This window comes from Chamaea fasciata, unplaced genomic scaffold (assembly GCF_029207755.1).
Source record: "Chamaea fasciata isolate MVZ Bird 193981 ecotype frontalis unplaced genomic scaffold, bChaFas1.0.hap1 SCAF_10, whole genome shotgun sequence".
NCBI classification, from domain to species: domain Eukaryota; kingdom Metazoa; phylum Chordata; class Aves; order Passeriformes; family Sylviidae; genus Chamaea; species Chamaea fasciata.
Window position 1 is genome coordinate 123299 of NW_027094095.1, and position 16583 is coordinate 139881.

The window sequence follows — 16583 nt, forward strand, 5'->3', positions numbered from 1 at the left end:
AAGAAACTGAGAGAATCCAGGAATCAGGTGGCTCCAGAGAATGCTCGCTGATTTACAAGGTTAATTTCCCACAGCGGCATCCAGACAGGTTAGTGAACTATGAAGCATTTTCCTTTCAGTAATGGAATGGAATAACATGCCGACAGAACAGACTGAAAATACTTAATTTCTCCCTCTTACATAAGAATATTTAATGTGACTTCTAAATGACCCAGCTGAGAGAGGCATTCTTTCCTTAGATAAAACACATGACAGAGAAGAAAAAAAATATCTTTTGAAACAACTCTCCCTAAATTAAATGGGCTTTGCAGGATATTCCATGACCAGAATGAAATCTAAGTAAACAAAGGAGGATGCCAAATTTCAGATTCCTAAGGTTCATGAAGTTGAATTCTACAGCTCATGATGACCACAGTGGTTTCAGAGAGAGGATGACAACGTTTGATGTTGGCCAAGAGTCCACAGGAGATGATGATGCTACTGAGTGATGAACAACACACACCTCTGAGTTTCTCTGTCATTCTGAACAGAATTCCTGACTGTACAATCATGCAGCAGAAAGACAGCCAGGAACCAAAGAAAATTCCCAAACAACCCCACAGAGAAGCCCCCCACCAGCTCTGCACTGCTTTCATCAAGAGGTATCAGACCACAGCTTTTTTAATGACATGCTCTTCACAACAGTACTCCATACATGAAATTTCATGTGAATAGCTGCACTGAACATGCTGGAATTACAGAAGAAATTTCCAGCTGCAGTAGAAAATTAGACATTTGATGGAACTGAGCAACTGAAAGTGTTTGTTATATATATCTACAAGTATTTTTATAAGAGTCCAGCATCACTCTATCCTGCATCTAAGCAAACAAATATTTAGCATAACCTGCTCAACTCTGCAGCATAACACTAATGACAAGATTTCTTTTAAAGGTAATTTGTATTATTATCACTCTGATAATAACACATTACTGTCATTAACTGCAACTCATGAAAAATAAAAATACACTGCTTAACATGAATATTGCTTTCTGTTGGTTTAAAGGAGGAGGCTGACTGTCATTCTGCTCCAAGAGAAGCATACAAGGCTTGGCATGAAAACCCCTTTGGTTTATATTTTCGAGAAATCACCATTTCCCCCTGGCCTTGGTCAGAACTTCTTTTAGATTCCCTAAATGCCACCAAAAGCAGGAGACATTGGCTCTACAGTTGGCCTGTTCAGGAAGGTATGAGAGATTTTCCAGATAACACATTCAAATAGTCTCTGGTGAGTACACTAGGATTTATGACAACAATTAATACAAACTGAATCAAAAAGGAAGATAAAATGTTTTAAGTTTAGATATTATTGCAAATTCTGGTTTTTAAGATCAGAATTTTTCCAAGAATGCTCAGTCATTCTCCTGCAGCAACAGTCTTTTGAGCTGTCAGTGTGAATTGTCCACGGTTCATCCTGAAATTAAAGAAAATCCCTGGCAGCAAAAGCGAAGAGTCAGCCAAAACCTATCCATTTCACTCACTGCCAACTTGCTCTCAATCTCTCCATTACTCTCTGGAAGCTCCTCTACCAACTTTCCTTTCTTTTCCTATGTTAAGGGACAGAGGGATGGCTCTTCATACTTTTGGAGCATCTTCAGAGAAAATTTTAATAGAAGTACCCGTGTTTTATTATTTCCTCAATCTCATATTACATAAAACTATCTAAAACAGCCCCTCCTTTGGAATAAATTTGATGCCACCACTGATATGCCCATTGCACTTTACTACTATCTGAATAGGACCGAATGTTAAGTGATCTTGTTTTATTGTTCTAATATAATACCGAGAAGAAAGAAAAGTCAGTTAAAAAGCTTATTGCTGGAAAATGAATTTCTTATGAATTCTCTCTAAGTGAATAGAGAGACAGATTGCAGCTTCCTTATGAAGGAGGTTACTGGGGAACTGGCTTCTCTAATTCACACTCTCAAATAAATCCATTCTGACAAATGCTTTAAAACACATGTGAAAACCTTCTTTTAGTGTTAAAAGAAATAAAAAATACATTAGGAGAAAGGAAATTTCCCTACATGAAGACTCCACACAGTACTTCAAGAGACTTTTCAAGTGCAGCCATATGTCTGTGAAAACTGGATTTACACAATCTCCTGTCACTAGAATTCGTTTATTGACAGCACAAAGTACCCAGTAACTGCAGGGTCATCTTGCGCTAGCATGCAGCTTCCCTCCCGCCTACAGAAAAGGTGTTTGTTTGCTGCTATTTCAGGAGTCCTGTTCACCCTGACCTACAGCGCCCTGTTTTTTATGGTAGATACAAAGCATACTGGAAGATGGAGGAAATCGAGTCCCCTCTACCAACAAGTAGACTAAAACCAAGCTTAACTCTGCCAGCTTTTCTGTTGGTAATTACACCAGGTTACAAAATTGCTGTTACAAAAAACATGATCAAACTTCAAGGAACCACACCAAAGATCTGAGGGATTCTAAAGTAAAGTTAAACAAATGTTTTCAGCCCACTACACAGACACTCATTTCTAATACAGTAAAAATACAGGACTGATGTGAATATTTTAAGAAATCATGGACTAAGCCAGCCTGAACTCTAATACAGGTAGAATCACCATTTTTTTCAGGACAATAAAGCTTGGAACTTGCATACACAACAAAATCCTTCTCCGCACGATTTACTGGCAGAAATCATCCACAAAGTTGGCCAAAAGAAAATTTTGAACCCTTTCACCTTACATATGCAGTACAAAACATTACCTGCTGCACTACAGAGAAGCAAGTCTTTTAAGAGAGTCACCTGTACCATGCAAAGTCACAGTAAAATATGACACATTTTTTCCAACTCAGTATTTATGCAGAGGGCAGAGTGTACAGGGAAGGGGAGAAAAGAATCATTATTTAATTGCAAAGCATTGCTAGAAGAAAAGCAGGTTAAGGCAGCAAAAAAGCCAAATGCCAGTAACTTTAGCTGAACAATAGTAACTAGAGACAATTGCCACAACAATTCCACATGGCTAGAATTAAGATTTGTGACAGCTCAGAGCTAAAGGAGGCACAACTTATGACTAGTTTCTTGCTATGATCAGAACAACTGCAAAAACAGAACCAGAGACACAGATTCTTGTAATGAAGACACTGAGAAACTACACTGATAATAAATCAGAGTTCCTCCCTGCAGTTATCAAATGGGATATCACTTCAGAAGCCTGATAACCTACACAACACAGTCTGGCTGCCAGGCTCACAAGAGATGATGCGAGCTTTGGGCTAGAAAATAAATATCCATTACCATGACCTTTCTACTGCACGTTACTAAGACTTGCTCCTATCTGGAATCCAAATATCTTGCAGATAAGTAACTTGCACTTTCATTGTAAGGTCCACAACTACCTGGAAAACCATTTACTGCATCTCTAGCATAAATGTTATCTTTCTCACAACTGAAAGTTAATTACAAATTATGGATTCAGCCCAGAATGATTCACATTTCCCCTGGGGGTTAAGGAACAGAACCAGATCATTGCACACAATCACAGCCATAATGCAAAATAAATCTGTAAGTCTCTTAAACAATTGTTGCTTAAAACTCTTTAAATGAGTCTGTTCTGTGGCTCAGAAATTAAGAGGAAAATGACAAATGCAATCACTTGCAGTGCATCCGAGCCCTGAATGACCTCATGACACAACTCAAGCCTGTCTAGGCCCAACACCATCTTCCGAGAACATTTTATTAAAGCTGAAAGAACACTTATTTCTACCTACAAGAACCCTAAAGAAATCATTTCAGGAAAAAAGCTGTCATTAGTACCAGAACATGTCTCAAATACCTGCTATGTCATTTAGAAACTGCATTGCACCATGACAGCAACTTATTTCTAGAACACTCTTTTTGACAGATACAATGCTATTGCACTAAAAATAACGTGGGTCAAACAACGAGGAAAGGAGGATATTCTAACACAGACATGGCTTACTGCATTTGTACAATGTTTCAGCAACATCTAGAAAGAAACAAAACCTTGTTTTAAGGCCTGACTGCAAGTTAAAAGTTTTGCATTCTGGTTGGGTCACAGGGTACAAGTAACTCACCCACCATCACAGGCCTGGTGGCAGAAGGGCTTTCCTAGTGGCAGAAGGGCTTCCCTGGCACAGCTGATCCTCCAGAGCCTCCTGAGGCCTCCCCCTGCCCTCAGGCACGAGGCTGCTCTGCCCAGGGCCGTGCCCAGCACTGCACACTGACCCCAAACACTCCAGGAGCCCACTGGGGCCACAGCAACCGCCTGGCGCCCCCAACACTCCATGGACAGCAGCCCATTATGACCACAGCAACAGCCTGGCACCCAAACATTCCCACCACTGCTGTCTCCTGGGAAACAGATGCAGAACCCAGGAATATGATTACCCCTATTAGCAGTACCACGACACAGGCTACCATTGCTACCAGTGATAAAAATTCAACCAAAATCCCATCCATTTCATTCTGCTGCCAACCCTCTCTGATTTAGCTAAGAGAATCATCTACATTTCCTCCAAAGATCTGATCTACTTCATAAACCATTTATTTCCAATTTCAATCCAAAAAACTTGCATATAAATATTTTACCATTTCCCTAAATAATATCCACATTTACCTGGAAACCATTTACTGCATCTCTACTATAAATATTACGTAATTCAACTTCATTACAAATTTATCTCAAATTTAGAGTCCAATTTAGGTCAAAGTTTTCAGCCTTCCTAAAGTACAGTTCCATTTTTAACCTGTATTTCCATCTTCTATCAATACATAGTAAAAGCAAGTACACAATGCATTCAGTTCCCCTTAATTTTTTAAGCCAAAACTAAAAATAAGAACAAACCCAAACTTCAACCTGGTCACTGTCACAGATATGCTCTCAGACATACTTTCTCCATTTTTGGACCATTACCTCACTCTTCTTGATACTCTTCATATTGTTTTCAAAATCTTTGCACAGTGATTTGACCATTTAACTGAGACTTCAGCAGCACAGGAACCAGCTTTAGGCAACCCCTGGACAAAGAAGTTAATACTCATAAGCCTATTAAACCCGCCCATTTTTCCTAGAGTTCAAAAGCTCAGACTGGGGGGGGTTCTGCAACAAACGCAACCTGCACACCCAGAACCTGACGGGCACGTTCAGTTCTAGTCGCCTGTGAGGACACCCACGGCCCTTTCTCCTTCATGAGGGAAGCACCGCACTAGAGGAGCAGAGGAGCGGCCCTCTCCATGACGCCCTTCCCGCCAGCGAACACTGCACGCCCTCATGCGACATCACACGGCTCGCCCCACCAGTCAGCACCCAGAAACACGGAAGCAGAGGATTGCTTTCTTCCAAAGTGATTTCTCATTTCCCGGGCTAGGAGACACACTTGTGCTGCTGTGGTAGCTTCTCTGCTTCTGCAGAGCACAGACAGCACACGCGGCTGCCGCGCCAAGCCACAAGAAAGAGCCGGCAAGAGCACTAGATCTGACGAAAAAGAGATTTCTCGCTTCCCGGGCTAGGAGATGCACTTGCGCTGCTGCAGGAGCTTCTCTGGTTGCGATATAAAGGAGAAAAGAACCTACACAGAAAAATGCAGTGTTTGATTTCATAATGTATGTCCTGAAGTCTCCACTGTGATCCAATCCCAAAACATTCCTGCAGTGTCAAGTCAACAGCTGGAGAGCAATTGTTTGGGTTTTGGGTTTTTTTATTAGATTTAAGTAGGAAAATTTAAGGGAGATGCTCGATAAGCTTTTAAGACTCCAAACCACCCAAAGAAGGTAATAAGAACACGGCAAAAAACTGTCTGTTTTTCACTAAACAGGATTAAACTACTATGGGAGACTTCTTTAGGCAAGTCACTATTAGGCAGAGCGGCAGTACCATAAATTAACAGCCCTATTGTTCAATTCACTTTTGGAAGAAATTCCAGTTCTGATCTAATTGAGTCAGTTGGAAGTCATCAAAAACTGTGGATTGCTGCAGAGGAGAAAAGTTTTTCCTACCCCTTACCTAGTACCAAGGAAAGTAAGGTCTCCCCAACAAGATATTCAGAGATTACTGCTGTGAAATGAGTCTTCTTTGCAAGGAAGGAAGCTGCTGTTAGAGCTCCTAGGGTCATTCTAAAAACCTCAGACAAAAAACTCACAGTCAATTCTAAAGAAGCCACCAGTAGAAATACCAAACTCATTTGAAGCATCATGCAGTGCCTGGGTAAGTAGGAAAGAAAAATGGAGAAAGAGTAAATTATTACCCGTTGAAAACTAGACCAAGCAAGATGCACAAGTTGACCACACCTAAAAAAGGCACTGCTTCTAAATGGGGACAGATCTTAAAACAATAATCCTGAGTTTATGCACCTGAGAATTCCAAGATTTGAAGAACCGACTAAAGAAAACCAAACAAACAGCAATAACAACAAAAAGAAACAAGGATTAAAAACTTGCCTGTCAATAGAAATACCTGTTTTATAGGAGTTTTTAGTTTTGGTTTCAAAGATTTGACTTACTCCCAAATGAAGAGTCCACAGCAGCCTTCATCCAGAAAGAATCTCCAGGACTAGCCTTGCAAACATTTAACCAGAAGCAGGCTTCTGAAAGCCCAGCTACAGTAGCTCAAAACAGCAGCTAATGCACTCTAACCATTACCTTTTCCATCTTCCTGTACACAGATACAACATAAAGGCACAGCCTAAAGCCTTTTACTGCATCTTCCCCTTGCCAAAAGTTTTGGCTGCCCCAGCTTAGGACAAATTGAGAAAGAGACAAGAGAAAGCAGCTAAATCCTAAGGAAAGTGCACAGCCCTTCCCTGCTCTTAAACTCAGGCTCTTGATTGGATTTAGCTGTAGACAAAGTCAAAATATGCCTTAAGTGCCTTAAGCAAAGAAGAGACTCTATTGGTTGACAGAAAAGCCCTCAAGTCCAGTTCAAAGTTCAGTAGCATTGCCTTTTAGAAAGTTAACTAATTCCTAGACATAATATAAACATAACAGAGCATTGCTAACATTGCTAGACACAATAGGTAGGCTGTAGGCCTAGGCCTCCTGTAAGAAATAACCCCATTGTCACACAACTGTCTTACACCAGGATAGGTGCAAAAAGACAGGAATTCACTTTCCTATTTATCTTCCAGATTATGTCTGTCCTGATTAACTGTTAGAAACATATAGAAAGAGGTGCAAGTACAAAACCTAGAATATTAGATGTATTTATACAGACTTCCACTGTCATTTCCAGAAACACCTTCTCTCAAGAACTTCACTCTCTTTTCCAATTTCTAGAATAAAATAGACTAGTATGCCTAGGACACTAATTAATTTTCAGCTGAATCTGATTAGTGCAGCTGCTGGACTGCAGAGCCTTGTCTTGCACAAGTTACAACTGAAAGCACAAAATACTGGATGGGAGAATAAAATGCCTCCTTTGGTTTTTCCTCCATTCAAAGGTATGGATGTGTCACCCAGAACACTTTGCCACTAGCTCACCTCTACTAACGTCTTGATACAGATCTACAACAATTTCTGCAGGCCAATGATACGTGAGCTAATTTATAAATAATGAATCAAATTAAAATATATTCAGGTAATAAACATGCACATTTACATAGAAAACATTTGCTGAAAAACACTAAACACTAGCAACAAAATTGTATTTTCTCATTTCTTGACAGTATCTGGATCAAAGAAAATACACACCATGACTAAGCTCTTGAGTTTGAAGGCTAAAATGGATTTGACAGTAAGGGCCAATGACACCTGGCACTTGTTTAGTCTTGAAATCTCTAACCAGATGCAATCTCTGTTGGCTAACTTCTTCACTATTAGAAATTAGCAGAACTCCTGCACTGCCACAGTGACTGCAACATGTTCATGGTTTGTGGGGACCTAAAATCTCTCCACTTTTTTTTTCCTTCTCATTATATTCATGGCTTTTCCTCCCCAAATCTTCAATTTTTTCCCCCTCATTAGAAGAAAATTCCTTCTGTCCTAAAATCTGGGGGATGTTTTGAATGGTTAGATTCCAAGGGGGGGTGGAAATTTCTCTCCTACCAAAATTCAGAAAATAGTTTTCTGATTCTTTTGCACTGCCCGTAACTTCACTGTTATTGATTAGTCAGAATCCTCACAGCAAAGGTTAATTTAACAAGGATGCAGAGAGTAGAACTGCATTTTCACTGCCTAGACTAGAAAAGAACTGAATTTTCCTGGGTATCACAATTAGATACCGCTGACAGAGGCTGCCTTAGACTGGCTTTATTATCAAAACAGAAAGAGGGAGAATGATAGCAGGAAAACGGGAGAAAAATCAGAACATGCTGAACTCAATGGAAACAGAGAGTGCAGTTAAGATCAGCTCCCTGGCTAGAGGTACTGAGGGACAGATGTCTGTATTTGGCTGATCAGAATGAAAGAAATCAGCATAAGGGGCAAAATGTCTAAAAGTGGAATGGATGTAAGAGCAGAATTCTTTGCATTACAGGCATCCATTTGTTATAAATGGGCAGGAGACACAGTTTCCTCCTTTAAATGCCTTTATTAATAAACAGGGTCTCGAGGGGTGGCCTACGCCACTGCTGCTCCCTTTCGTCCACACCGCTGAGGAGGAGGTGCAATCCACTTTGCTGCTCGTGCTGCAGAGTGGGAGTTCTCGCCTCGCGGGGGTTCCAAAGAACTCTCTTGGCTCGTGGAGTCCAGGGGTGTCTTGCTCTTTAAGTACTTCGTAAGTTATGGCGAGATACAAAAACTTATGAAAACCCTCGGCATAAATACCCTTGTGTATGCTAAGTCCAGTGCTGTCTTTGGCAGATTGAAACTTTGAGCTGGCTCGTTTTGGCTAGGGGTTCTTGGTGTTGATATGGTCCCATCATGCAGCTGGGCTCTTCTAATTACCATAAGGGTGGCAGCAGCAGCCTGACTGACAGGCCGGTTGTCAGCAGGAAGTAGGAAGAGGATCCGACAGGAAGGGGAGCAAGCAGGGCACAAGCCGATGGGACAGGCTGGGTGCAGGCAGGCAAAGCAGCAGCAGAAATGGAGAGTGGTGATGCCAGGGAGCAGTGATGCCAGGGAGCAGCAACAGCTTGACTTGATGGAAAAGCTAAGTGGGATTTTGGGGTAGGGGATACAGAGTGGACAAAACTGCCAAACAGCATTATAACTCTTGAACAAAACATTACAACTCTATAACCAACAACTTATAACTTAATCACCATTCTTATTTATCACACATTGAAGGCTATGAAGGCACTCTTTCTTTCTATCATTACTTCACCTTATAATCTCAGCTGATATAAAGCAAAGTGCTATAATTAAAAATGAATTCATTTATTCTGAACACATTCCTTCCTTCAGCTTTGTATTTAACTTTGCTCTTAAAAGCTTTAACACACTTTTTTCATTTGACATTAAGCTTCCATTTCTTCCCTCCAGAGTTATGGCACTTCCCCATGTGATGCAGAGGTATGTTCAAGTCAGTGCACGTTCTGAGACTGCAAATCACAGAATGCAATGCTCTGAGCAATGCTTTCCCTGAGACTTTGCTCTTGCATGTGCACCAGAAAGCTTCCAGGGGCCATTTTTGCCATTGAATACCAAAAAAGGTTACTACTATGATAGGGGGGAAAAAAAAGTCAATTATTACCCAACACACAACATCAAATGCACAACACAGCATCACATCATGGAATGATGATCACAACTTGTGTGGGACAACTGTCAAAGCAAAGACTTGACCGAAAAATTCAGTACAGTTCGTACTGAATTTCAAACTTCAAGGAATATTTTGTTCTTTAAAAGACACATTAAAAAGGAAAGAATTCAGTAGCTACAAAGACAAAATTATAGAGTTGTCACTGAATAATGACTTTCCTTGGATATTTTCTTCTAGCTTTTAGATTTTTATTTTTTAAGAAATAGATTGAAATAAAATTTAAAACCTCCTCAAATACCGCTGAAATCCAGTACCTAAATATTTAGATATACCTGTGCCGTTCCACATAAAAAGTTGTTCAAATTCACTTGCTACTATAATTGAGTTACATCATGCTTCATCAAATGTTGCAGTCGCTTCAATAACTTTTTTATTTCATTTTAGAAGCATTGAAACAGAATCCCTGTTGTACAAAAATTTGGGGTTCACTTTCATGCAGAGGATCCAATACGAAGATGGAAAAGTAGAAAATTAGCATATTAAACCAACTACTTTGCAGAGTGATTGCACAATGCACTAGAGGATCAAGTTCCTTTCAACAATTCATTTCCAATTTGGTGACAAATCATGATATACAATTCCTTCTCTATCACGTTTTGATTTCAATCTACCTACATGCACGGAGAAATGTTCTTGCTAGGAGTATGTAGGAACAAGGTTTAGATCTTCATATCGGTATAGGAATAATTTGATGCCTGCCTTCACTAGAGGAGAAAATGCCTATGTTTGTGATAGTGATGGCAAACAATGTGCTTTTGTGGAAAATTCTTGCCATCTGGAAGGGTGTTAAATGAACACTTTGTTAGGTTATTGGTTTGTTTTGCTGATAGCCAGAGCACTTCTTTTCTATCTTTGGCATTTATTGTTCTTTGCAAATTGCTTTCCTCAGCCGCTATAGCAATACAATTTAACACTACTTCAAGCATATCCTCACTTGGGACTGGAAAACACTGACAAAGAAATGCATCAATTAATCATCACAAATTTACTCAAAGTCATTAGGATGGAACTTACTCTCCTATATCAGGGTTCAGTTGTCTGCTAGGAATACAGCAAGTAAAATTTAGCACAAACAACTTTAAATGTTTATCTTTTGCTCAATAACCATCTTCAGGCCAGATGACACACTGTTAACATGCTAAGTCGGCCATTGTATTGATTACAAAAAAGAAGAATTAGATACACTTCTACAGATTTGACCTGTATTTGCACACACTAGTCAATGTTTTCTACTGAAAAGAAGAAACTCTAGGGGAAAAAAACCTATTAAGGTAAAATTAATAACTTAGATAAAAACCAAGTTAGGATAGATGGGACACATACCAAAGTTTTTCACATGGGCAGATCTATTACTCAGCACTTCAGACCTGAATGTGAGCTTTGACCCAGCACAGCTTGGAAGAACACCACGCCAAAATTGAGATCTCAAGCCGAAGAACAACCAGATAGATTTTCGTTCTTTATTTTCTGTACAGAGGGCAGAAAGTATGCTGCTTTACCATTTTCCCTCATGGAGAAGCACGGTTATTTAGCTCTTTGCACAGTGATACAACTTCAACAGCCACACCTTACCCAGGCACTTAATTTTAAGGACACCATTAATCTAATTGAAACCAAACAAATATCAGCACATTTCAGCTTCAATGGTTACATAAATCCTTTGTTACAAGCTGAGAGTTTCTGCAATGAAGTGGACAAGCAAGAAAGGAATAATGAATGGAAGTTTACAACTATTTCTCTGCAGATTTAGTCCAACAGAAGTTGCAAGAGCTGGATTTAGTTTTCCACCCCACCCGTCACATTTTTCACTCAATTATGCAAGGAATTCTCATGTCTTGAATGTTAGTGTAATAAATCAGATTTGCAGTTTGATTCCAGTAAGTGGTTTCAAATAGAATAAATTCTATCACAATTAACAGAATTCATGGAATTCGGTGTGTATTCCATCTAAATTTATCTGTCTGTGCATAGGTGTTCTCATCTCAAGGGATTCACAAGAACATCAGACTTATGCTTCACATACAATTCTTTGTTTTATTGTTGCACTAAAAACACGTGCCATTTAGAGTTGCAGCTTCTGTACATTCAGGATTTAGAATAGATGATGTTCTCCTTCAATGACAAGTAATCTTTTTCTAGTCCTGTTTCCTACTCTAAAGTGAAAAAGCTCTAAAATACAGTTGGACCAAAAAAACCCAATGATACAATACCTACTGCATGTTTCCAGCTGGAGTAGTATATGCAATTATCAGGAGTAAAAATATCTAGAATTCAACTATGTAATATTCTTATATGTATATCAGTATATAAATACAAGGTGTCTTACATATCTCTTTAAAATAAGACTAAAATTGTTGCATGTTCTAAAAAAATACTTCCAGACAGCCAAAATTTAAAAAGTTTTACAATTAAAAATGGGGTTTTATGAAATTATTTTACATCCTTTTTAATTATAGTCTGAAATGGTATAGCACTTACTTTGAGAAGAAGAACAATCTGCAAAGTAGCTAAAGTAATTTTTTTATCTGTCACTAAATAGAAGATGAACCATTCCAATCTCCCTGGAAAAAACCATACCTTTTGGCAAAGTTCTCACTCTGCTCTATTCCTCTTTGTGCTGTGAAATACAGGAGGAAGTAGAACAGGACAAGAAATTAAAAAACAAACCACACTACTTTGTATTTTCAATATCTTGCTCACTCTTGTATCTGTATAATCCATACCATGATTTTATCAAAAATCTAAACTCAAAATACTTGTAACAAAGATGAAGCAAAAAAAAAAAAAAAAAATCATCAACTACTTCCCTGAAATAAATTCTGAAATAGTTTGGGAGAGATTAATAGTTCTTAAAAAAACCATATTCACTAGCATGACTTTGAGGAGCTAAATAACAGGCCTATAAACAGTCTGCAATTTTTCAATATAAAATATCGTTATATCTTTCAAAAAAAATCTAATGTGCCAAGTCTTATTAGTATTAGAAACATATTGCTCATAAAATAAGAATTGCTCTTTTGATTATGAATTTTTTGGCACCAAGATAATAAACACTGATTAACCAATACTACCTGAGATACCCGATTTTTTTCCCCTAAAGCAATTTCTCGCTTCCCAGGCTAGGAGACCCTCTTGCGATGCTGCAGTAGCTTCTCTGGTTGCGCAGAGCCCAGAAAGCACACGGGGCTGCTGCTCCAAGCAAAGCTACAAGAAACAGACTCAGAGAGCACAAGATCTGCCGAAAAAGCGATTTCTTGCTTCCTGGACGAGGAGATGCAGTTGCCATGCTGCGGTAGCTTCTCTGCTTGCGGAGAGCCCAAAAACCGCGCGGGGCTCCTGGTCCAAGCAAAGCTACAGAAAGAACCTCCGAGAGCACTTAGATCCACCTAAAGCAGTTTCTTGCTTCCGGGCTAGGAGACTGTCTTGGTTTTGATAGACAGGTATTTGCCAGGGAAGATTGGAGTCTCTCTTAGAATGTGGACATTCAATCCAACGTGGAATATGATGAAATACATTACAAAGACAAGAACCTTACACACGTTTATAGCAGCACATCAGCTACAGAGCACTACAAACATTTTGAAGGAAAGGAACTAAGGTCTCCCAGTGGCAGCAAGCACCATTTGTTTCCTTTACAACAGAAGGTGCTTCTAAACCAGGACTACAACAAAAACCCCACACATTCAAGGACCTTCCCGAGCTCTGTTCATTTGCCCAAGCAAGCATGAGTTAGAATCGTGCAACTCCCTAATGCCCTATTATCAAGGGTCAGCAAGGGAGAAGATCCCAGTTCAGGCTCCCCCAGCCCATCTCCAGGTTTCTCTATAAGCCCTCCAAGGGGCTACCTGCTCCCACTACAGAACAGAACCAGCATCCAGTCAGCAGCTCCTCAGTCCTGGCAGGTCAGCGGCACTTCCAGGAGCACACCAGGCTGGCAGCAAACTGCCCAAAGGGCACTCAGCCCTAGACCCTTCAAACCCTCCAAAGTAGCTTGGCCAGGGGGCAGGGTCAGCACCAAAGACACAGACACCAACCTCAGGAGCTCAGGGTCATTGGCGACAGCTCAGAGCAGCCAAGAACCTCCCAAGGAGAGGCTCAGCAATGCTCCCCAGCACTGCTACCCAAGGTGACCTACAGGGACTGAGATCCAGCACCAGGGACCCTAAGCCTTACCCCCAGCAGCTGGGAATCCCCTGTCACAACCCAGCCCTGGAGAGCCCCCCCAGAACTGGCAATTCCCGCAGGTGCGTCCGCCCGCAGGCCAAGAGGCTCCGGCTGTGCCGGGACAGGGCCCAGGTCGGGCAACTGCTGCAATAAACAGGCGCACACAACTCCCACGGCGGGAACAGCTGGGCTCAGCCTCCTCCTGCGTCGCCCCAAAGCCTGGCCAGGCCTTCAGGAGCAATGCAGGAGCTGCCTTTGGCCCCGCTCCTCCCAACAAGGCCACAGGACTCATCTCAGGGCCCTGTCCGGCCTCTGAACACAGAAAGGTCAAGCCATGTTTCACTAATGAGCACGGACCTAGCCCAGAACACTAATAATCCTGGCTACCGCACTGCCGACAGGATACAAACACAACATCTGGGTTGAAGGCTCACCCAGAGGTCAGCTTTGCCTCAAGACTCTGCTTCAGGCCTCAGGCCTTCAGGAAGTCCCAAGCTGCTTGAACCTCTGCGCAAAGCCTGCTCCCATCTCCTGTGGAACCTCACAGATCAGGCAGCACTTCCTCTGCCCGCTCCTGAGGCTATTTAGCCTGCCAGCAAAGAGCAGGGGCGGACCTGGGAATGACAGAAGGCAGGGAGGGGAAAGGACCCTTTTGCTTCCATCCAGAAAGCCAAAGGCTGTCAAAAAACCCTCTGGTGAACACCTGAGCAACTACCTGAGCAGCACCAGGAGATGAAAGGCCTGGCACTCCTGACTCCCAGAGCTCCCAGGCCTGCCTTGCCACTCACATTCAGCCCCCGTCTTGGACAGCAAGACAATCCCAAGGACAAAAATCCAGGCTCCTGCTGCTCCTGGAAGGAGGCACCCAACAGCTCTGTGCTGGCTGAACATGGCAGCAAAATAAGGATGCTGCTCTTCCTTGGGCAAAACTCCAGCCACTAAAAAGCTGGAACGCAGGACAACCCTGCCTCTCCACCGGGGCACTTGGATCCAGCCTTACTGACACATGGACATTTGAGACAGGAATCCATAACCCTCCGTGAAATCACAGCACAGCCTCCAGGTGTTTTCCTGCTCGTGTCCTCACTTACCTGGCATAGGCTTCTTCCAAGGCTTTGCAGACACTTTGCCTCTAGCCAAAAAGATTAACATCGCCTTCTTTCCAGCTTTCAAGAAGTCACATCAAGTCATCCTGGTCCCATGTTCCACATCAGATTCTCCCGTAAGAAGATAGATATTTTTCCGTTCTGATCATTTCTCAAGCTATCAAGAAAACCAGGATCCCACATGCACTCCCAGAAATTCTCTCAGCACCATTTGCTGCTTCTCTCTCTGCCAGGGCACCAACAAGTCCTGGGTTGCTTCTTGTTCCATGCTGGCCAGTGACCTTGAGCGATAAAAGAAGGCACCAGTATTGCTGCTAATTTTACAGCCACAGGCTTTCAACTTCGCACAGGTTAAAAGCAGAAGCAGACACTCCTCCCCCTGCTGGAGCTGATGGGTCCATTCCCCGCTCTGCTCTCACAAACCCTTCAGCCCCGCTGCCAAACCCAGCACTGCTGCAGATCTGCAACACAACAGCACTTTATCCACGGGGGGCTGCCCCAAACACACATTTCCCATCACGGGTCCAGAGCAGCCCAAGCGCTTATTTTACATCTCCCCAAGCACGGCCAAGGTCCCCCCCAGGTGCACAGGAACATCAAATCCTCACGGTGTACCAAGAGCACCAACAGGTTCAACCCATTCAGGCAACAACTGCTCCAGTTCACTGCCGGGCACTGGCACTGCTCAGTGTGGGAGGATCCACTGAGCTCCTGGGTATACTGAAGGACAAAACATTTCCCATCATGTATCCAGACCAGTTTATCCACGGGGCTGCTCCAAACACACATTTCCCATCAAGTAACCGGAGTAATCCAAGTGCTGATTCTACCTCTCCCCAAGCGCGCCTAAAACCCCATGCACACAGGAACACCACATTCCCACAGGGTGGCAAAAGAAACTGGAATAGACTTCATCCATTATTCCTCAGACAACAATTAATCCAATTAACCACCGTGCACTTGCAGTGCTTGGTTTGAAGGGTCAATACACCTTCTGTACATGCTGAGCTACAGAGCATAACCACAAAAATGAATCTTGCTCTGTAAATAAAACCAAACAGAAAGAATAACCATAAGAAAATTCCATAGACAAGGAAACTCTTGCACGCCTTATGCATATCTCCTGAGAACTCAAATAGCCACTTACAACAGGAAATATTCCCAAGCCAGACAAAAGCCCCAAACACTGGACCTAGTACACAAAGTTTCTGGTGCAAAACCTTCATGCTTCATGACAAAGCTAAGACAAGGAAAAAAGCTCCTCCAGACAAAACAAGTTAAACACTCTCTACCCCCATGATAAAAGTCCCCAAAACATACCCCCAAACCAAAAGCAAACAAAGCAACCCAAACAAACCCCAGCTGCCCTGAGTGCCATTTATCATTCAGCCCCTTCCCAGACTGGGGACACTTAAGGGATGTCTCACACACCTTTTCCAACTCTTCTGCCCCTGCTTCCCTGCCCCTCAGGCACCACTGCCCTGCCCAGGGCTGAGGCAACCTAAGTATTATGGAACAAAAAACTTAAACTAGCAGAAATAACTCACACTACTCAAAAGCTGTCTCTGCTTCCAATAAGTAGCCCTTTGAAACATGATA

The 16583-nt window shown here is 41.9% G+C and overlaps 1 long non-coding RNA gene across 4 annotated transcripts in view; it reads right to left on the reverse strand.

The window, feature by feature from the left end:
- Positions 1 to 16583, reverse strand: part of LOC136294883 (uncharacterized) — a 42843-nt gene that overhangs the window by 25555 nt on the left and 705 nt on the right. The window lies entirely within an intron of this gene.